At 41.4% G+C, this 23431-nt stretch overlaps 1 long non-coding RNA gene across 1 annotated transcript; it reads right to left on the minus strand.

The window, feature by feature from the left end:
* Nucleotides 1-443: 443 nt before the first annotated feature.
* LOC124060752 lies at nucleotides 444-7048 on the minus strand. The gene is made up of 3 exons (XR_006843625.1): nucleotides 6948-7048; nucleotides 2638-2722; nucleotides 444-1021 (listed from the first exon to the last, which is right to left on the minus strand). It is a non-coding gene; the product is annotated as an uncharacterized LOC124060752 (long non-coding RNA).
* Between the last annotated feature and the right edge of the window lie 16383 nt (nucleotides 7049-23431).

Below are 23431 nucleotides of genomic sequence, written 5' to 3' on the forward strand. Positions count from 1 at the left end.
TGGGGTTAAATATGTGGCGTGAGGGTGAGGCTGACAGTAAAACCTAACAATTTCATGCACCATCAAGAGACGATGATATCTGTGTCACCTCTCTTGGTCTGAAGTTATTCTGTAGCCGTGACAAACAGATAAAACATGGGAGACTTTGCAAGTGCAAAATTAATTTCTGTGTGAAAATAAACCAATACAATAAGGAAGGAACAGGCGAGACTGAAAGTACATTCTTGATGTTGGAAATAGCAGTTGAGAAAACAAAAATTATCTCACCACAAGGTCCAGCTGTTCTGGAGCCTTCGACTGTAACACACAGTCTTCCCCAGCAGATGCAGTTTGCTCAGTTGACATGAAAATGTATACTGTGAAATGTATATTCAACACTTTTTCCCCACAACATGTATAATTAAATGATTAGACACACAAAAAATATTTTGGCCCCCTGTTAAAGGGATATTTTCTTTTCATTTGGAGCTCATCTGTATTGCAGACTCTTGCAGTCTAACAAAATATGCCACATGTTTATGGTTTCTATCCAACACACCTGCAGAGCTTCACTTCAGTTTCTGAAGCCAGTCAATTATTTTACTTGTTTGCAACCCTTTTTCCAACTTTTCTCTCTTTTGGACGCTTTCATGGACAGTATAATGAGATATTAAAAGTTAATCGGGGCAAGTACAGTATGTTGCATGAACTGATGCAATGCTGGTCCATGGATGAGCCTTAAAAATACTCAAAACCCAGAGATAATAGCACAAACAGAAACCATGATTCAAAAATATTACCATAAAACTTACAAAACTTACATAAAAACTGACCACATGCATGAGGTGTGAAATCTTTCATACTAAACTCGATGTATTGGCATTTTAACAGACTAAAACTAGACATATATATATGTACAAAAGTACGTTAAAGTAGTCTGACCTTTTCACACTCTGAACCAACATGAAGTTCCAAACTGTGTGAAGGGCCAGACTTGGCCTGTGGACCTCACTTTGGTTGGCCCCGGGCTAGTGGATGAGACCTGGGGAGAGTTGAGATGAGGCTGTCACACTTCCCATAGATCAGTCATTATCACTAATCCAGTCACAGCACTGGGATCAGCACCAGGCCCATTCATCTAGAACCGTCATTAAAGAGCTAAATGAGAGCTGCCTCTGCTAATGAGGTAATGAGAATTTCTGTGCAAGTGTGTGTGAGTGTGTGAGCATGTGTGTGTGTGCATGTGTGTGAGACAGAGAGAAGCAGACGAGGGGGGGAAGACAGGACAGACAAAGAGGAGCTGAAAGAACAGACCAAATTTAAAATCAGTGAAAAATATAAGCTGATGTACAGAAATGGAGACAGAGGGACAAATAAAACCAATACAGACAAATGATAGACATAGAGGCAGGCCTTTATGTATATATGTATATATATATACACATGTATATATCCTGGCATGATGTGTGTGAATCAATTCGCAGCTCTCCCATCAGAGGGACCGTATCACTCACCCACCTCACCCAGTTCTGTTTACTGCTCTCCCTCGCCGCACGTAAACAAAAACCAGAGTTGTACTTGTTCGCAATCGCTCTTTAATTCGATGCAGCCTCGGATGCATGCATGCAGCTGTTTTCTTCTGTTAATTGCAGTACCACAAGGGTAAACATTATTGTCCTCTCAGTTAAATTCCAGCCCAAAACAAAGCGGTGCTGAGGCTGTGTGAAGTGGGGATGTCGTGCTTTGCTGTGCGACATAAATCAATTATTTATGCCTATGAAGCTTCAAAATATTTATCTTGCCTCATGGTATACGAGGCAGAGTCCTCAGAAAACAAATAGACATTTGTATCAAAGGCGCACGGGTGTAAACAGCAGAGCAGAAAGACGATGCACAACCACCCGGGGAAGGTGGTGACGTTTGGTGAGAGAAGTTTGGGAAAAGTCAGTCAGTGATTGGAAAACTCCCATCAGACAGAGAGGACATTATCTAAGGCTTTACAGGCTCGCATGTACTTTCTGGTACTGACATCCCACCAAGGCGAGCCAAAAGGAAAATAGAGATCCTGGTGGAAAGCTTGAATTACATTATTTATTCTGAGATTCATTCTACAGCGACTGGGCTATGATTAAATAACTAAATTCACAAAAACTAAATTCAAAGTGTTAACATGACACGGTCGTCCAAAACATGACCAGGGGTGGTCAAGTACACATTAGCAACAAAAGATAGATGAGTTGCCACAACTATGTAAACAGTAATAATACAGTGTAAATATCCAGTTATGGAACACATTCAAATCAAACTGTTTGCAGACTTCTCAAACAGTATCATTCAGTTCAGAAAGTATTTTCGTCCAAATGAATGTTTTTCTCTTCAAATCCAGCAGTTTTTTTATTGATTGTTTCAGGAAAAAAATGCATTTATTTACCATTACTGAAGCCAGCTGGGCATCGGCATCTGATGTATGATTGCAACATTCTTTAAATTAGGAAGCTAAAACCATGTGGTTTGCTATGTATGATAAAAAAAAAAATAAGACTTACACTTAAACTATATTACTTTTACAAGGAGTTAACCTATTACAGGGCAGTTGCAGTATTTTAAAACCTGGGCCCTATAGTTACATATTTTGATGCATAAATGATTCATACTTACCAAAACCTTTGGAAGTGGTCCAGAAGATGTCCTCACCCGGCAGCTGCTGCCATGGCTCCAAGGTAATCCTTTGGGTCAACTCAAACTAAACAAAGTTACAGCCATTAAAAACCACTCACGGGCTGAGATTGTTACTCTAAACGTATAACAACATTGTTTAACCAGAGTTGCAAGACTCGCTCAGGGAGAAGTCTTCATCTGAAATCTTGTGAGAAGTGAGTATGAATCATTGACATGCCAAAATATGTAAATTTGGAGCCCATTTTTTTTTAAAAAATGCCAGATTTTCTCTAAAAGACCCACTGGAGACTAGGATTAAGCAGAATTCTCACAGGCTACAAATAAGGCATTGTTAAAATATAATATATTTATCAGCAGATGAGATGCTCGTCCATGACATAGAAATGATTCAGGTACACTTCCACACATTTAGTACCATCACACACATGCACGCTGTGTATGTATGTCAACTGAAACCCATGTATAAAACATCAGGAGAGTCTTGAACATCCCTCAGCTTCACATCCACCTTATTGACATGCACGCACACACACACACACACACACTCCTGCTCTCTCAGGTCTGAAGGACTTCTTCTTAGTATGTCAGACACGATGCCCCTGGGAATAAACACGGGGGCCGCCGGCGGACTGGTTTATCTTTCGGTGTTGAAGTGAGCAGTGGAAGACAAGAGGAGAGTAAACAGTAGGAGCCTGTTAGGAGTGTAATGACAATGATTTTCTCTCAGTCTTTCTCCACTAATCCAGGGATCAAAGCCACACAGCATAATGACCTCCTCTGTCTCTCCTGATGAATAACTCCACAAAGTAGTGATATCACCCAGTGCACACACGTATTTCAGCAGAAACGTGAAGAGTGTACAGAGTGTAAAAGTCTTTAGAGGTAAATTAATGTTTGGGATTTTATGTTTGTATTGTATATTTTGTGGGAATCAGTAGTTGTACATACAGGAATCAATGTGTTTACGTACACATTGGTTTAGTTTGTGTGAAGCAGATCGTTCCGCCTTCACCAGGCTTATTTTAGAACCCTGGCTTTTTCTTGTTCACTTCCCAAAGTTCTAAAGCAACATTTCAATTTCTGAGAGCATTTGTACAGACAGCACAGTGAAAGGACAGGCTATTTTCAGGTTGTTCTTGCAGTGTGTCTGAATTTTGCACATGATCAACTGTCAGCTGTGGAACCAGACTTATTTAGACTTCTAAAAGCTAGTTATTGTGAGTCGTCACACTTTGAATTTAATTATTTTGAATACATCCTTCCTTTCATCCGGATGCACTGCTGTCGTGCTTCCTGGCTGAAATCTGTGTCATGCACATTCACTCTTGTAAAAACCCAGTCAGAAACCTTTGTGCATATAAATGGCAAAGAAATTAGGTTTCTCCAGCAGATATCTGGCTGTGATAATCACAATTACAGACACAAGGTTTTCCGTGATCTTAAAAAGGAAAGTCTGTTTTTTTTTTCCAGCTTTATTCTTATAAATAAAGCCATGAGTCAAAATTGCTAATCCTCTGATTTTGCTTTTGTAGTATTTACTGCAAAGGAATCCAGTGCTACCTTCTGGAATGATAAAAAAAAACAAAGTATTCTTCCTTTAAGAATTTGGGTTACTGCAGAAAAATTAGATTAACTTGGTTGCCCAAGAGCATGTAAACACACTGAGCATCAATGACCATCCACCACCGTTCCTTCATCCGCCTCCTTTCATCTCACATACAAGTCTAATCTGATGGAGGAGGCATGAGCTTGTGCCTCATCACCATGCTAAGTGTTTACAAATTGTTTTGGTCTTCTTGTGGGGGGTTGCTGGGAGGTATCAAGCGGTCAGAATGGGCTGCCATGCTCTGGCTGTTGATCTCTGCATGACAAGCCGCCCTTATGGTGTTGCACATGGCCCTCCATTAATAAACAAATGAAGGGCTCACCCTGGAGGTCAGGGGAGCTCAGCTGGCCCATTTGCCACAGCCATCTCTCGGCTCACGGGGATCCAAAATGGCCACCCGCCGCGTCTGCCTGTCAGACGGCTGCTAACCTTGTCTTTGGTGATGGGCAGGAGGGCAGAAGAGAGGGAAGAGGAGAAGGTGGGAGGTGGGGTAGGGACACACAAAGGGGGCACGAGTTGCCCTCCCTCCCTCCCCTCTGCTGATTAGTGTGAGTGACAAAGTGGAGCAGAGAGTCCACTCAGGCCTTCATAATAAATCTATCAGGGAGTAATAGAATTCCATCAATCCTTGCTCCTCAGTCTCCCTGCCCTCCCTCCTGCTCCCCACCCCTCAGGGGGTCACCATGTCGGGGTGTGTGTCTGCGTGTGAATGCGGGGAGGGGGGTACAATCCTCTGGGATTGTACAACTGTTATTATTCAATTACGCTCCCTTTTCTTCTCAGTTAAAAGACCATGATATCATTATCACTTAATGAATATATATAATTGGATCTTGGCTGCCGCTTCCCCCTGGTCTGATGAATACCACTCACTATTCATTCGACCCCTGCTCATCCTCCTCTACCCTGCATCCATTACAGCAGGCTGTGGAGCTGGAGATGATGATGATGGTGATGGTGATGATGATGATGCTGTCAATATAGGGAAGTTGAAATTATCTCTGTGCTCGTTCAGTGTTTAGTTAAATGGGAAGTATGTTAAAAGTGAAAACTGGAACTTTCTGAACAAGATGTGCTGTCGGTAGTCAGAAAGACACTAAAATTACGTTACAGGTGAATCACCAAAAATGAGACTGGATTCAGGCCTCTTTGCACTCCAAGGATTGTAAAACTAATTTTAACTTAATGAACAAGGATTTTATTGCTGGAACAATATCTGCATTCTACATGTCATTATTGCAATTTCCATGTTTTGCCTAATAACCCCATGACAATTTACAGTGCAATCGTTTGCGGAAACTCATTAACTCCACAGACAGGATCTGGATTTCATCTCCACGATGGCTACGCATGAAGAAATTGTTTGGGAAAATCCTGCTGCGTTAATGCAAAATAGATGGACAATGGAGAGATTCCTACAGTAGCTGCACCATCGTCGATTGTTCTTATTTAAATGTATCTCCTGGTTAGCGTGAGTGTGGACAAACACCCAGAGGACATTAGGAGAAAAGGGTGGAAAACCTTGATAGCTGCAGCCGTGACAGTCACGGCCATCAATACCCTCTCAATCTGCCAGGAAACAATGAGCGAGGGGGGATAAAGACAGTGATGAGCAACACTAAAAACATTGATTTAGCATTTGTCCACTTCATTTGAAGTGAGACAAGAGGGCGACAGGGAAGGGAGGGTTGGGGGTCTTTGAAGAGGGAAAATCGGGGAGTGTTTAGCCTCCTCCCATTCAGATGTCGCCCTCTTGTTGGAAACCAAAAGCAACCGTTCCTCCCCTCTGCATTGTTGAGGGTAAATGTGGCATGGCCGGGGGTCGGTCGTGTCTGTGTAAATCAGACGAGGAGAGCGTGTGAGCCGGTGGGAGCGTGCACATGTGTGTGGGGTCGTGCTCGTGCAAAAGTGAGGCCTGCACGCTCGTGGATGCGTATGGGGCGTACGTCGTCATTAATCCTGCTTAAAGAAGACAGTGTTGGCAAGGTGGAGGCGCCCCAACCCAGCTGCTCCCCCCACAGAGATCCTTTAGACACCCTATCTGACTCTCCCTCCCAACACACACCCTCCTGTCACCCTCACCCGTCACCCGCTGCACCCCATCTCCCTCCAACCCCATCGACTCAGCCTTCCCCACCTTTTGCTCACGAACCCCAAATTTCCCATCACACACCTCCCATGCACACTGCCCAAAACCCAGAGCCCCCATTCTCACTCACTCACCCATCGCTGCCATACATCACTCCAAATTAAATTTACATTAGGCCCTCCTCTATCAAAGAAGCCAAAAGAGAGGCAGAGAGGGAATGAGATCGAGGGGCTGACATCATTACCCGGCAGCAGAGCACATGACCGTCATCTATTAAACCCTTTTATACACATGTCTCAGGATTTTACCAAAGTTCATGCATACCTAAGTGCAAGTTTGTGTTAAAAATTAAAAGCTCTTTTAGGAGGACAAAGGAGTTTCTGAACTGTTGACTTTGAGAGGGGCTTTATTACCCCCAACCATAGATGTCTGGCATCGCTATAGACAGCCCCCCGTCCCTTCCTCTCTTCTCTTTCTCCTACCTCTGGCTCCCGCTGCCTCCTCTTCCATCATTCAACAGTGTTGGGTGGACCATCTGAATATTAAACTGTAAAATATCATAATGTCATCTGCTACAGTAAAATACAGACTCACCATAGACTCGCCACCATAGCTCAGATACCTCTTGAATGAAGCCATTTACCCTGTGCTTTGCCATCTTCCTTCATTTGTTGGCATCTATTACAGTATAATCTTTAAAAGACCTGAAATATGACAAGAAAAGACAAATGTTTAATTTTTCAATCTGTTGTCTCATGAGGAACCAAAACTGTGTGTGATTATTACAATTGGCATAATTTTTTTTCTGTCTTGCACTGTCATGAAATTTTATGTATTTTGTTGTGTTTTACTGTGTCGTGCTGCCTTTATTAAAAACTACGAGGCCCAGCTGCTTTGGGAAATCATTTCACTATTTAAAAAAAACAAAACAGCTTGATAGCTTGACTAGAAGCTGGGAGACACAGACAAGGTCGGGAAATTCTTAAGATAGAGAAAATGTTGAGAATTAAACCAAGGGTTGGGATAAAACATGGATGTAGTGAAACTCCAGAAGCTCTCCAGCTTATGGCGGTTGTTTGTTTCACAATCAGTTGCACAGCAACCCATATTATTTGTTTGATATTTACATGAAAATTTCACCAAAAGGCACCAACACCACAAGCACTGTTAAGAAGCTCACAAAGTCAAGGTTCACTGACTTAAATTAGCTGAAGTGACACCTAGCAAACAGCTTAAAGAAGTTAAAAACCCTGGTTCCTCACTTCTGAATTGCTGGGTCTAACTGTTGGACTGTCAGTTTCAGAAAGTTGGAAAGGGGGTGGGTGGAGGATGTTTCTAAAGATATCTGACCACTCAGTGAACAGCTTTGAAGGACTTTACTGGCCCCTTAATGCGTTGTAGGTACTGGTGTTTTCAAGGCATTTGTTGTCAATAAGAAAACTATAGCATAACACCAGCTTTGTCCTTTGACATAATGGACAATGTTCTCAAATGTTACAAGAAGTCTAAGTACGAGTGGGCCTACAAAGCCTGAGCAAATGGTCTAAAGTGACAAACTTTTGACTTAAACCAGGATCCGTCTCATCATAGAATAAACTAACAACAATCTGACTAGAAATTCGATGCCAAAAAAGTACCGATTTCAGTTGTAATGTGTTGCATTATCCTGTAATTTCATTGTGTATTGATGCTGCTCCATAATTCTCTCGTATTGTGATCGCAAAAATGGTTGAGTTTTGTAGTGTTACATTATCTTTGAAATCTTTTGATCATGTGTTATCTTGTTATGTGGCCTGTATTGTATCCTGTCATGTGATGTTGTGCTGTGCTTTCCCGTCACGTCCCGTCGTGTCAGGTTGCGTCGTACTTTGTCACGTTGCATTATACTGCAGCACGCCGTGTTCTCTCCTCTCAGTGTGTATCAGTGATGTATTAGGACAGAATGTTACCTCCCCTCACCGTTGGGGATATATTTGCATTGGAGCGTCTGAAAGCAGCTGGAGTGAACCAGCTCAGTAAAGGCACCTGAGTGCTGAGCGCTTACTCTTTAATTGCTTCATTATCGTCTGTGCTAATCCCTCTCCAATTTCGACACTCTCATTTTCCACACTAATTTCTCCCGGTCCCTCTCCGGTTCTCTGCTCTCGCAGTCCGCAGCGCTATGGCACCTATTTGCTTTCCAAGGCAATGATAACAATTAATGCAGCAGTCGGCAGCACTTGTTTCATATAAACCTGTTTTAGCCGACTAAACAAGGGGCTGCTGATAAACAGACTCCAGAGCCAAGGCACAGAGCTTCACAGCACCATTTGTCTCTCTAATTATGCTTTAATTACAACTGTGTATGCTAATACACTAAACATTTGCATAGAACATTCGCACAACTTTCTGCTTTCTCTTTCGGAGTGCTGCAGAGGCAGCAGAGATCAATAGCTCCAACGCTCATTGAAAGAGGCCCTTCACTGTGTAAAATTACATGTGGGAATTGTTTTGAATTAAAAACAATGCCACAGTGCTCTCTGACAAACAGTTTATTTTATACTGTTAGGTAACAGCAAACAAAGTCTGACTGGTTATAGAATTAGATGGTAATTCATTTTCTAACTGCAAAACATGGTTAGATTTTACAGTAATAAAATGCATTACAAATGCTCTTGACGTTTGCAGGGTGATGTTTTCTCAAATTAACTCGACTGCATTAACGTTCTTCCACAACACATACAAGCGCACCAGCTCCACATACAGTCCACTGTATCTGGCCCCTCCCTGTGACAGCAGCTGTTTCGCAAAGGGGTTTTCGGCTTTTTCTAACTAAAGGCCAACTTCTTATTTTCAGATTTCCGAAAAAATTCACAGGACCAACTGCCAAATAAAAGAGACAAAAACGTGACAAAAAGAGAAAATTTTACTTTCCCTCAGTCAGTCACTCTCAGAAACGAAAGTCGCAGAGGTGTGTTGTCGTTTCAGAAAGCGATCCGCTTTGTGTCACCACATTTGAGGGAATATAAGCAAACTAGCAGAGGTGAAACGTGATCAGTGTAGTTATATTCAAACAGCCCCTGTCCCACTCTTCGCTCCAGCGAGGCGTTCAGCTGCACACCTAACTTAACTACATGTCATTGAGTCATTAACATACAAATGACCTGCAGTTATCCTGTGATCGAGGCCCTCAAATGCCACCAAATGCTAAGGAACCACCATTTACTGATAAGTAACCCAGCCAGCTCCGGTAAGTAATTCTTCAGCACACCGTTTTGGCTAAAATCAAGGCATTTAATTGGCCACTGGTAGACGGCTCTCTGACAGTTAAGGTTAGTAATCGAGGTGATGATAACAGTGGTGGTGGAGGAGTTTAAATTAGAGGCAACGCGCATATGTTCATCCTTTGTCCTTTGTAACTCGGGTGATGATCCGTTTCTATAGGATGATCTCATAGCCACTGACTGACTCAGTCCACCATCGACAACACAATCACAGGACTGTTTCTGTCACTATTTCTGGGAAGAAAAATACTAAAAGTACATACATGACAGCCATGTAGCTCACATCTTACTGGAAATGAGTGAATGATCTCATTTTTATAAAAGAAAAAGGTTTTATTCTGTTTAAAGGATAAGATTCCCTTTATTTAATATTTAGAGCATATGACACTATTCAGAAATATAAATTACTTAATCATGAAACAGAATTATTAATACTTTACAGGTTTGCCTCCATGAAATAAATTGTCAATAATCTACAGATTTACAAAACATTTTATTGCAAAGTCAATTAAATGGTGTTCTGGAGCTTTCAACCATTATCACACAATCTTTCTCAGCAGACAGTTTCCCCACTTAAAGGTTTTTACGTCCATGTAACTGCAAAATCTCACAGTGAAACAGCCGTAAAGATAGTCAGAGAACATCTGCACTCATGCATCACATTCACAGATGATTAACTGTCAAGCTGAATGTGTACTGTCACATTAGCAAGTCTCTCAGACCTGTAGGCCTGTAGTTCATTGGCACTGAGCCCGATGCAGTGCAAAGATGCGTTCAGACAGTGACCAGAGCTCAGTGGCAGCAACTTCTTACTGAATGCCCCATAACTACATCTACCAGAATAATAATTATTTATTTCTCCTAGAAATAATTTTTTGGTGCCCACTCTGTTCCCTGCACTGTATTTCATTACATTTCTTTTTTAACCACAGTTCCTCACACACAGTCTTCAGTGGATCAATATATATTCGGTGACCTAACCCCTCTGTCTGTCCAAGCAAGAAATCTAACAGCTATGAAGTATTTCATCTGGACCAAGTCATAACCTATGACCCCGAATGCAGCTGAGGCCCCTTTTCTGCACAGGGCACGGAGCTCCACGGCAGTAAACACTCACTGAACATTGTGGCACACTTGTCACAATGTTGATGACAAGTGATGCCTGCCTCTTCTTTTCTCTTGGTTCTTGGGATTTTTCTCAGCTACACACTGCACACACATCACTTGCTGGTTCAGTACAGATTCAGGCTAAAACTTGCAGCCATTTTTTGGCAGTTTTCAGCAGACATAAGCACAAAGTAAAAGAGAGCTGTACTGCGAGAGACTGGCAGTTTAATCATGACAATTTGGCTCAATATACAGTCTGGATGTGTTAGTTGTCTTGCCTAAAGCCTAGAGATTTCTTAAAATGGATATTTAAGGTAATGGAAACAATAAACTGCAATAAAGCTAATTCCTTTTACCTCACCCTATTTACATAAAATTATTATTATTATTAATAACTGCGAGCAGAACATCAACATAACCTTAATCTCAGATGCTTAGCACAATGGAAGGTTGTTCAGCTGCTTGTTCAAACACCCAGTGAAACTCTCATCCTCATTACCTTATCCTGAATCGTTACTGTAAGTTAGATCCAGCAGTACAGCCAGCATATAAGGAGGCCTTCTCCTTCATCTATTGGTTCTGTCATCAAAATTGAGATGGCAACTCTGAGGAGGACAAGACAGAATCAACAGTGAAAACAGAACAGATAATATTTCCCTCGCACATCATCTATCTGACAGAAGGGCAACAATAAGAAGGAAGAGAAGGGAGAGAAAACAGGAAAAATCTTTGTCTGCCCGCCAATCTTTCATTCGCTCTGTGCTCATCCATCCTGGGTGCACCTCTTAATTTGGTCCTGCCACAGACTGGGCAACACAGACCTTCAGCCATTGGAAACAAATGATCTGGCCTGGGAGGGGCAACAACTCACGGCCGGCGGTGCAACACTTCTCAGCCGCTGGGATTTACTTTGTGTTACAGGAGCAGATGTGAAACATTTGGGCATTCGTGTTTTCAAAAAGATTTTATCTGATGATCCAAATGGAAGATTTCTGGTTCAGGTCTGCTGTTGCTAAGCTATGGTCATACAGTCGCTGTTAGGGAATGGCATTTGGCAAATATTCAGTTGGCTGCATTTCATTGGTAATAACTAATAATCTCCATGAAAGTTATGTTTAATCCTTTTGTGACAAATGTGTTTGTGACACATTGGCTTTCACTGAAATTAAAGTGAGATTTTTGATGCAACATGTGGGCACAGCATTCGAAATCTTCGACTGACAACTTTTGCAGTTCTGCAAGCAGGGTACAGAGGAACACGGAGAACAGGACCCAAATACGGAGTCCAGAGGCAGGGCTTGGCCTACTGAACTGTGAGTTAAGCAAGGGAAACCCGCTTGCGCTCTGAGCACCAAGCTCCACAAGATCGTCCAGAAATGGCGATACCTTTTTCTGACAGAATTGAATGGTCAGTAGGTGCTGCCTTTATGCACTTTGATCTGTCATTTCAAACATAATCTGCTCCAGAGCGGGTGTGCATCATAAGCTACCATGGTGAAGTAACCTGTTACGAAATGAACCAGTGTTGTAACCCTGAAAAACCAGGGTAGAACCCAAAGCTTCCTTACCCCAAATCTTGCTTCACAGTACAGGCCTCAAGAGAGCTCAACGCCAGGAAAAACCTGGAAGGCTGAACTCAGGCTATAAACTGACTCTCATGGAGGGGAACTTGAACTAAACACAGAAAATAGGAACAGGTGAAACTAATCAGGGCGGGTTTGGCAATCACAGAGGCGGGAAACACATAGGGGCAGGAAGTGAAGTAACTGAATCGAGAGGAGAGATGAGCATTTTCAAAATAAAACAGGAAACAGCATGGGCGGGGCATGACAAGAACCATAACTGTGAGCTACATTTCAGTTAAATCATTCAAATTTATGATAAAAAAAAGACAAAAATGATTTAATTGTGGTAAAATCCACATGTTTTAGCTGATGGACAAACACAATGTAAGAAGAGAAGAAAAAAGTTCTAACAAGTCTCACATTTTACAGTAAGATCTGTGTATGTTGGTGAAGTGCAGGGTGGCCACATGGTGTGACCCTGTTGATGTCAACCTAATTTTACAGTGAAACCAGAAACCTTGTGTCATCCTCATGTGAGAGTTGAGTAATCAGCCTAGAATACACAGGGAGATGATGCGACTACACACACACACACACACACACATTTAAAAAGGGAAAATTAAAACAAGGGGACCAGTCTGACAGTTTTACACAAGATGCAGAAGAAAGGTAGCTGCACAAACACACACATGGTGAGTGTCTGGGATTACAGTGGCATTCATCATGACACATGCCAGAGGGACAAAAGCACAAGGTGAACTTTGTGACTCTGAGAGATCATGGGACAGATGCCAACCGAAGGGACCACGTCAGTGTGAATCCCCAGTGGACATTTTCTTTCAGTGAACAGGACATTAGTGTTGACACAAAAAGGCGGACAGCCACAGTGGGTGTTTCTCAGCTCTGAGTCTATTATGTAGTAGTGCTGCTGAAACCTGTGGCAAAAAGTGTGTCGTTAAAAATGATCCGGGGAGGAGGGAGTTTTAATACTTCTTAACGAAGTTTGTCCTTTTCGCTATCAATTTCTGTGGGAGAGACGGCATCGGATGGCTCAACACTTTGGTCCAACGAGTGGATAGACTGTCAGGAAATTTTGTACAGATATTCATGGTCGGGGTGGCACGGTGACACTCATAGCAAGAGGGTTCCAGGTTCGAATCCCGGTCTCGGCCCTTCTATGTGGAGTTTGCATGTTCTCCCTGTGCCTGCGTGGGTTTTCTCCGAGTACTCCGGCTTCCTCCCACAATACCAAAAACATGCATATTAGGTTAACTGGCTACTCTAAATTGCCCCTAGGTGTGACTGTGAGGGTGTGTGGTTGTTTGTCTTTGTGGGTTGGTCCTGTGATTGACTGGCGACCAGTCCAGTGTGTACCCCGCCTCTCGCCCGTAGTCAGTTGGGATAGGCACCAGCTCCCCCACAACCCTGACGGATAAGCGGTATAGAAAATGGATGGATGGATGGATATTCATGGTCCACACAAGTTGTACAGACTTTGGTGATCTGCCGGCTGTTCCCTAAGCACTGCCACGAGGTTCACATTTGTGGTGTGAAGGAAAATGTCTTGACAACTATTGGTTGGATTGCTATTGAACTTAGCAAAAGTTAGCAGGTTAACACTGAACTGAGCCCATGAACATGGTAAAAATTTGATCTGCTGAACAGTAGCGTGTCAGCATTGTCATTGTCTGCATGGCTGTGGACCCACACATTAAGCTCCTTGTTCTCGTTTTGTTCTTGTTCTCTCGTTGTGTAAATTTACATTTTGGCGTCATTAAAAAAACTGTTGGCACAATTACATGAATCCACACGTCACAGTTGCAGGCAATGACAGGGTTCTTTTCTTTTCAGATGAATTCAAACTTCAGATGTGATGTATACTAGCTATGTAGTCTGTTTCGGTCAAAACGAAACTGGAAGCACAGGATAGCGAAACCAAACAGTCCGGAGAAGACGTAGTGTTTTTACTGCCAGTATAATGACATTTACTTGACTATTTGGCCAGTAATATACAAACTGGGTCTTAAATTTAATGCATTATGGTAAAATGCCAATGATGGCTGTCCATCATGTGAGATAATCGCAGTCAGCCACAGCTGCTCACCTCTCAGATGTTATGTCTCTGCAGCAAAGTGAATTAGATTGTAGATTGTTGAGTTGTGTTTGGGCCGTAGTTGCAGCGTATACAGCAGTTCCTGTCAGATGACTTTGATTTCAGACAAATACAATTTAAGGTAACTGGAAGCGTCTTTGAAATAAATCAAATGTTTACAGAGTGATTAATGTGCTAAATTGAGAAGAATCTGGGGACAATAGCCACGGGTCACAGACGTTTGAGAACACTGGATCCGCTGTAAACGACACTGTGAAGTTTTATGAAGTAGCCCAGTGTTGTTCGCTGTGGGTCGATGCTACGTTACAGAAGTGAGGAACATTTTCAGTGGGCGAGAAAAATGAACCGTTTTTGGGCTCTTGCAGGACTGTCACGCTGAGCCCTGTAAAGTTAGTTGTGTTTTGCATGTTCAGTCTGTCTTTAATAACGAGGTGTGAGATTGTGTGTAGCTGAATAGCAAATCAACAAAGAAACAAATCAACCCCGAGAGCTACATGCTCATTATACTCCCACAAAACCAAACATTATTCGTTTCACATCAAGTAACAACAGATCTTATATCTCAATAGCTACTCTCATTTGACAGCTTTTCAAAGCTTCCTCTCTCTCTTTTTTCCTTTACGAAAAAGGAAAGTTTAATGTTTCTTAACACTCTTGTGATCACAGTTAAAGCAAGTAGCGCAACATAAATCACCAAAATGGTTATAAAGTGCTATGGTTTGCATGCTGTGTTGGCACAGAGATGAAGTTACAGATATGGAATAAAAAATGTATTCATAAGCAAAATGAACAAGCAAGAGATAAGCTCATGTACCATTTCATTACAGAGCTGATGAATTATCCACAGGACTGCTGGATGGCTTGAATATGATTTTTTTTTTCCCCTTTTATTATTCATTGTTAATTGTTTCCTGTGCATAGAGAGCTCTCTTAGTTTCCCTCTCTTTCTATTCAGTTGACATTCCTGATGGGGAAAATCCAGAATTCCTAATAAAGTGCAAAACATTACATATGCAGGGAGAAATTCTGGATAGCTCGCAGCTACAGTCTTGCAATGTTCCCGCTGCATGAATCTGCACCAATAACTCCAGTGCCAAAAGAGCACGAAACAGAAATGACATATGCTGCAAAACTTGAAATGTATGTAACTTCCTCAATATTATCCTTGACTGGCTTGCTTTGTTTCAAATGTGTGTCCAAACCATGTACACAGATGAATGACCCAGGAAAGGAATTCCTGTTGCAGCTCAATGAAATGGCTTATGCGGGGCAAATTTAATATGTAGTTTTGCCCAGACAATACTGGGGTTTGAGCAGATCTGCTATGCCCTGGAGCTGGGTGATGAAGAAGAGCAACACAGAGGAGAATGGGGCCTTTGTGAGCCTCTGAAAGTTTGAAGGCTCCTTGCAGGATGCAGCAAAACCTGACCCGCAGAGGACAAGTCTCAAAATGAGATTGGTAACCATTGGGTAAGTGCACCAATAATGCACCAATAACTAAGCACACTAAAAAGTAAATTTGCATCATTGATACCGCACTATAATTCCACTCAAAATTAAAAAATCCTACCACAGGAGGAGAACAGGATGTGGTAGCTCTTTGTGAGTGGTTAATTCCAGTTTCTAACCAGACAGATGTAAGAGATAAGGCGCAGTACACATGTATCTGAGACATATGTATGCTCAACCATGTCATCATTATTATTTCATGTCTGTAAGATCATAATTTACAATTGGAGATAAAAATGAAGGTCATTTGTCATTTCTGCTGTTGCAGCAGAATTAAGTTAAAGACGACCCACAGTCTTCAGGCGAGTCAGACGTCTGTGTTGAAGAAGCACAAATCAAGACTGCTGCAAAGTCGGCAGAAAAGTCATTTTGCAACACAACAACATGGTGACACAAACATAAAACTCTGTTATGGTGACTTCAGAGGTTTGTGCAGGAATGTTTGTGTTTCGAGGCATCCTGGTGGCCTGTTATCCATAACGCTTCACTCACAGAATAGCTCAGGGCTGATGCCGACACACTAGATTGTCTGATTGCATTTTAGCACATTAAGTTCTTTTGTAAACATTTGATAACATTCAAAGAAGGTGTAAGGCTGCCCCAAATGACATTAGCTCCACTAACACAAGTCATCTGACAGGAATACCTCTAATTTCTAGTGTAGATTGTTTTCATGCAGAATTCTAACATGATAATTGAATTTGCTGTTCTGAGTTGCTTTCTCAAGTCCAGTCACATGGCCCCATTAGCCATTTAGCTTCCCCTTTGGCTCTTGAGTTGTGACATTAGGCCAAGAAGATACCAACCAAATGACTATTAACTGCAGCTCTTTGATGATTTCATTTTCAAACATGTTTAAATGATGTTGTTTGCTTGATTCTCCATGAGTTCATTCAGGGAAACAAAAGCCACTGGCTGGAAACAAGAACTGTGAACCAGGTGTACTTGTTAAAAGTCAGTGGTTAAACTCAGAAAAATTAAAATTTTATCCCGGTTTGTTTGATTTTGACTTCTAATTTATTAACATGTTGCAGTGTGCCCACTGATTCAGTTGATGGAGTTGATATATAATTAACTACGAAAGTGTTCCAATAAGGTATGATAATGAGTACAGAAGCAGAGTTTAAAGCATAAAAAGCGTTAAAGCATACAACATAATTTTTAGAACACAAAGTTGGCACACAAGTGACATAGCTGTCACTGCAGATACTTTTAAATTGGACGTTGAGACATAAGAATGGCACATTTTGATAATAAGACTTACCTATAAAGGAGACTCTGCCTGCAGCCACAACACAACAGATCCCTAAAACATAAAAGACATGAATGAATAAAAATGAAAAACAAAATGATACTGTGGTCTATTTTGGAGACGAAACACAGCAGTCCATCATCCCACTGGACGTAAAACGGACATCTTAAAACTCATTTAAAAAATGCACCATGGGACACCAATCACCAGTTATGAGGTACAAAAAGGAGATTTCCCATATTGTATGTATATATGGTTGAAGATTTAGCAAAAGTTTTGGGATAGCTCCTGTAAATCGTCTCAACCGACAGCTGTGGACACGTCTGCAATCCAATGCAAATGCTTGCGTTGGTCGGTTTCCGCTCTGTCTTCTACAAATTCTGTTCATTTGCAACTATTTTGCAAAAGCAATATACATTCAGGCTAATACCAGAATTCCTCTGTAACACCTTTTAAAGGGAAATTAAGTACACCCCCCTGCAGTCCTGCATGTCTCTGGATGGGTGTGCAGTGCCAACGTTGAGCTGACCAAGTGACCAGTAGAATGATATTCAATTTAAGCTCGCTGCCAGGTGCCATCACACTTCCTCCTGTAGCAGAGGAAAGCGGTCACACATATTCTATTTTGTCATCATGATTAAAGGACTGTGGTGTGTGTGTGTGTGTGGAAAAATTTGATCCACTTTACCATCCTTGAGCAACATCTCCTATACTAAGCAAAGTACAAGTGCAACATGGTGTGATTGGACCAAAACATTAGAGGTTTATCCCCAAAAAGCATGTACTTCACAGAAAGGAAATGGAGAAGTGGTAGGCAATACAAAGCTAAAAGCATGCAGAAAGGTGAATAACAGATGCACAGTTGTGTCTTAATACATTCAGAGGTATAAAAAGGCCTTAGATTACCATTTGAATTTGTTAAGGCACAACAGCTCACAGTTGTCCACGCAGAGAGCCGATGGTCCGTTTTGACACTGATTCATTTGCAGAAAACGGGTTTTATTTTAACATCCCATAACACACTGAGCATTGTGGTCGCTGTGAAACATATTCCAAACAACCGCCCCCATCACTTTTCATGCCAGCTCTGAGTCACCCTGACTTAGACATCCGAGGAACAAGAACCCTCCACTTCCCCTGACAACAGTATCTGCTTATGATCTGCCCCGGTGGACAAGCACACAGTCCTCAAACAGCCACAGAGCCTCATTTGCAATGCAGCCTCAGTGTGTGTGTGTGGCGCTGGTGAAACCCGCCCATTGTGCGGCGCTGCGTCGGCCCGGGCCGGGTGTCCTCTCAGTCAAATCAAAGGCGCTTCCTCCGGCACTGTGGCAGAGCCCGCTGCCTCTAGAGCCACTCATTATTACATGCGAGGGGGGACTTGTGATCTTTTTAATTATTCTGCACTTCATTTCTATCCCACCATTCAAAACGCAACATGAGAATTGATTGCCTCAAAGATCCATCTCTATAAGCTCCACCAGGCCCATAAATTATCCAACTTTGGGGCAGGGTGGACGAGCCGTGCAGGCACAAGCAGATCCCTTTCACAGCACAGCTCTGCAGTGTGTTGGGGGGAGCAAAGCTGAATGGGGCTGCTCTTTTGCTCGCTGAAAACGGGAGGGAAAAAAAGTACACTTGTTATCTTGTGAACCCTCAAACATGTAAGATAGGAATCTCTTGAATGTCAGCGACAGAAATGGAATTAACAAGAGATCTTTTTATTGTCACAGAAGGTCATTAGGCTGCCAATCGGGGTAATTATGGAAATGATCTCCCCAGCTCTTTGGAATGTTTTCCTGCTTCCATAAGGACTTGAAAGTGTTCAATCAGCCTCTCTCGTGGGAAAGTTCAGCCATAACTGCAAGTGTACCAGCAAAATCAAATTAAGCAAAGAGATTTCATTAGTATTTATAGCCCCTAGGCATTTGTAAAAGTATGGAGCAGCGGAGTAATGTGGGACTGTGGAGGGGTGAATTATTGCTTAATGACAAAGGCCATACCTAGAAGACACATGGATAATGAATAGGAGGCATTGATTGCATCTTTAAAGAGGATTCTTGAGGGAATGTAAAATATTGATGCTTGTGTGGCTGACTTTGGACTCCCAGCGTGGGTGTGAGGGTGGTAACTTTGTCGCGTGTTAACACTGTTTGGCTGTTAACTTTATTATCCAGACATGTTTAATGTTGCAGTTAAAAGTGTAAGCAAACACTGTAATATGAGCAAAATCACCTAAATTATACACACTAATGCTCACTGAGTTCTGACACGGTGTTACTCTTATTTTTGTTTTTACTGTTGAGTTATTTAGCCAAATTAAAATATGATTATTCTGCAGTGATGGACAGGAACTGTGTACATTTACTCAAGTAGTGTGCATGAGTACCATTTGAGGTACTTGTACTTTTTGTATGTCAACACCATTTCAGTTCAGAGGGAAATGTTATATGTTCTACTTCTCTAAAATGATCTAATGATCTTATAAACAATAAATAAATAAGATTTTACATACAAAACATATAAAGAGTTCAAATATAGGGCCTTGTTACAGACCACTAATCAATAATATTAGAGCTGAAATGATTGGTGGATTCATTTATTAGTTGACAGAGAAAATTAAAACTATTTAAACAACTGATTTATTGTAATTAGTACATTTTCATGCAAAAAGCGCCAAACATTTCATGGTTGCATCCTCTTAAACATGAGGATTTATTGCTTTTCATTTGTCCTATATTACAGTAAACGGAATAATTTTGTGTTTCCTCCACTGATCACACAAAACAAGCATTTTAAAGGTGTCACTTTGAAGTTTTACAAAGCAAACAAAAGATCAAGAAACGAATCAGCAGATTAATCCACAATGAAAGCAGTCATTAGTTACAGCCCTCAAATAGATAAAATTACCTGCATATCAACTCTAACAGTAAAATGCTGCTCGCACATTCACACATGACGTCATCTAATGATACAACAAACACATTTTTTGTCGTATTTTCCTGAGTATTTTTACATTTGTTAGTAGTACTACACTCTGCGCACTTCTTCTCTTATATTCTGCAGCATTAAACACAACGTGATCGTGTTTTATTAGTCACAATTTACCTTTTACTGCATGTATAGTTTAGTTTGGGGAAATAACTAAACAGTTATCCAAAAAATATCATTAACACTGGGTCAAAAACAGCCATTGGGCCCTACGTACTGGTTGGTATGTTTAAGGTCAATTAACAGTTTTGTTTATTCACTTTTAAGGTAAAACTTGGGTGTGTAGTGTTAGCACTGGGTCAAAATAACTCCATGTTAGTTTAGGAGAATAATTGAATAGTAATGCTAAATAAATAGCATTAACACAGGGTCAACACAGCACCCACTGGTGTTTGCTAAAACTGACCCAGAATCAAGTTGCACCCAAAAATGGGTCAATTTGGACCCAAAAATGGGTCAATTTTGACCCAGTGGTTTTTTTTAGTGTGTAAGTGATCTGAAACTAATCATGAATAATAAAGATCTATTGATGTGTAGTTTAAAAAAAACTTTATTTAAAATGATATATTTAAAAAGAAATAAAAATGTAAATAAATATGTTATTTAGTAAACGATCATGGATTAGGGGAGACAAAAGATACACGCTTGTATTTTTCCTTCGTGTAATAAATCACTTCATCTTCTGCCAGAGAGACTCAGGCCCAAATGAAATGAAGTCAGATAGCCATGTGCACTAAATTGTAACACCTGATTTGAATCATTGGGTCTATTCAGTCCACTTAACCTCGGAGTAATTGACAATTTAAAGGTGCAGTCCTTAATTTCAAGAGACAGCACGGTGACTTTGATTAGGATGTGGGATATCCACTTCCCCGCTGGAATAACAGACAAGGACACTTTTTCAAAAGCAAATAAGGGATAAAGTACAAGCTATACATTAGAGGAGAATTATTACGGCTTTAAGATGAATTAAATCTGCCTTATGGTGATCATATTAGACCTTCGCGAGAATAAAACACATTATGGACTCCTGGTGGTGTCAATTTGAACACCACACAGACATTTTTTTAACATAAACATTTAAGTCAGTCATAAAATCAAAACACCTTCCTCTCCAAGTCTAAAGCTTTTCTCTCCTCCTCCTCCTCCTCCTCATCATCATCATCATCTCCAATTCCTGTAATTGGGTTCGAGAGGAGGTAAAGTGTCTTTGTGAAGAACTTGACAGATTATGTGAAGGAAAATTATTATGGGCCGGGCAGGCAGGATGTAGGAGGTAATTTAGTGTGATGTTACATGTATGTATGCATCAATAGACAGGAGGATATTGAGTTCAGGGGTCGCTCTGAACGAGGGTTTCCTTTTGGTGTGAATTACAAGAAAAGCTGCTTCGCGTACATTAACATAAAGACAAGTGCATGGGCAGTCACAACGTGATGTTCAGACTGGACACCTTTTATTTTTGGTGAATGCTGAATTTAGGTTTTCATCTTGTAATCTACACAAATGATCTTTTTTCCCCTTTGTCGGACAGAACATCAGTTCATCATAAAATATGTGTTAATATTGTCTAATTTCCCATCAAATATTGCAAAAAAAAAAATCAATTAAGTTTCCGGAGACAAATGACAATAACTGGCTTATAATTTGTTAGGTTTATAGAAATCGCCAATTGAAATAGGCAACATTTTTGCTGTTAAATGTGTTTTTTACTGATGGAAAGACGGCGACTTCTGCAGCTGGTAAACTCCAGCATCAGTTCCCACCGCTGGCTGTATCAGCACGGTGTTTTCTGTCGGTCTGCACGAAAGCCAGGCTGCTTGTGTGTCGACACGGCCTGCTGCGGGGCCAACTCGTTACCAGCCGGACTCCCTGCACTCACACAACACTGATACACTGATGTACAACTTTTCAGCCTTAATCTGAATGACAAAAAGCCCTACAAACTGGCTGACATTGCACGTACTTAACAAGTGCACATTGGCATGGTAATCCGGCTGCATTTAGCTGGAGGTGTCACTTTCCCACCAGCCTCCCCGGGGGCTTCCCACTGATGCCGGCGAGAGGAGCGCAGGACGCGCGCAGGGGACTGCGCGGACACGTTTACATTAACATTCTTTAATACAAACATAAATAAATTACGAAGCAAAACTATTTTCCAGTTGTCTTCCAATTGATTCGAGTTTGTCTTTTTTCCAACTCAGGTGAGATGAAAATGAATTCGTACGCGGTGGCTCAGTTCCACAGGAAAATCTCTAAGAGTGAAGGATGGCTTCTGAGGCCTTAACGAGCCGGTGTGAGCGCGGGACCCTCGTCAAGGCTGGTGAACACGTTTGTCTCGTTTAACGCGACGCGTAAGACGTTTTGACAATATTTTAGTCCGCCATTTAAATAAATACATATCAACTGTCAGAAAAAAACTACTTTTTGAAAAACAGTTTAGGCCCTACATACCAGCCTACGTCTATTTTTATAATTATTTTAGCTCATTTTATTTATGTTTCGTCTTACAACACAAAGTAGATCAATCCAGATGTTCAGCAGCTGATTTCTAAAATGATGAAGCAAACTTCATGGCCACAATACAAACTCGCATGACGCCTTAAAAGCCTGCGAGAAGAAACGAGACGAGCCTGAAGACCTCAGACTCAACTGATGCTGAGACTTAAAAACTTCATAAAAGTCTGTTTCTTAATCTGATTTTATATCCCCCACTGGCTTCGGGAGCAGCACCTGACGAGATCTATTTGAGAAAACAATAAATGAGGAGATGAGTCGATTGGAAATTGTGTGTTTTGTCTTTTAATCAGATCCTCAAAATAATGTGAGCCACGACTCCAAAGTCCATCGTGACAATAAAATACCTCAACCTAAAACCATGTGCGCAACGAAGAGCTGAAGTGAGTTAAGACGCCAGGTGAGTCCTTCTGCATCACTTGCAGGCTCGTCAAATGGACGGGATGTCCAACACACACACACACACACACACGTGTATCTTCTATTCTGGGCCCTGTGTGCTTTGCTGTGTGTGTGTGTGTGTGTGTGTGTGTGAGATCTGGCTCATCCTGCAGGAGGGAGGGTTAAATATGGGCTCCATCATATTGTTTGACAGGAGCTCGCAGGTTGATAGAGTGGATTCTTTGAGAAGGGCTGAAAATGGTGATTTTCAAAAAAAAAAAAAAAAATGGGATCTGCAAAATTCCCGCCGTCCACCATTCAGTTAGAGAAAAATATTCCAGGTTCTTATTTTTGTGCAACTGTGATGTGGCACTCGGATC

The sequence above is a fragment of the Scatophagus argus genome, chromosome 6, assembly GCF_020382885.2.
Source record: "Scatophagus argus isolate fScaArg1 chromosome 6, fScaArg1.pri, whole genome shotgun sequence".
NCBI classification, from domain to species: Eukaryota; Metazoa; Chordata; class Actinopteri; family Scatophagidae; genus Scatophagus; species Scatophagus argus.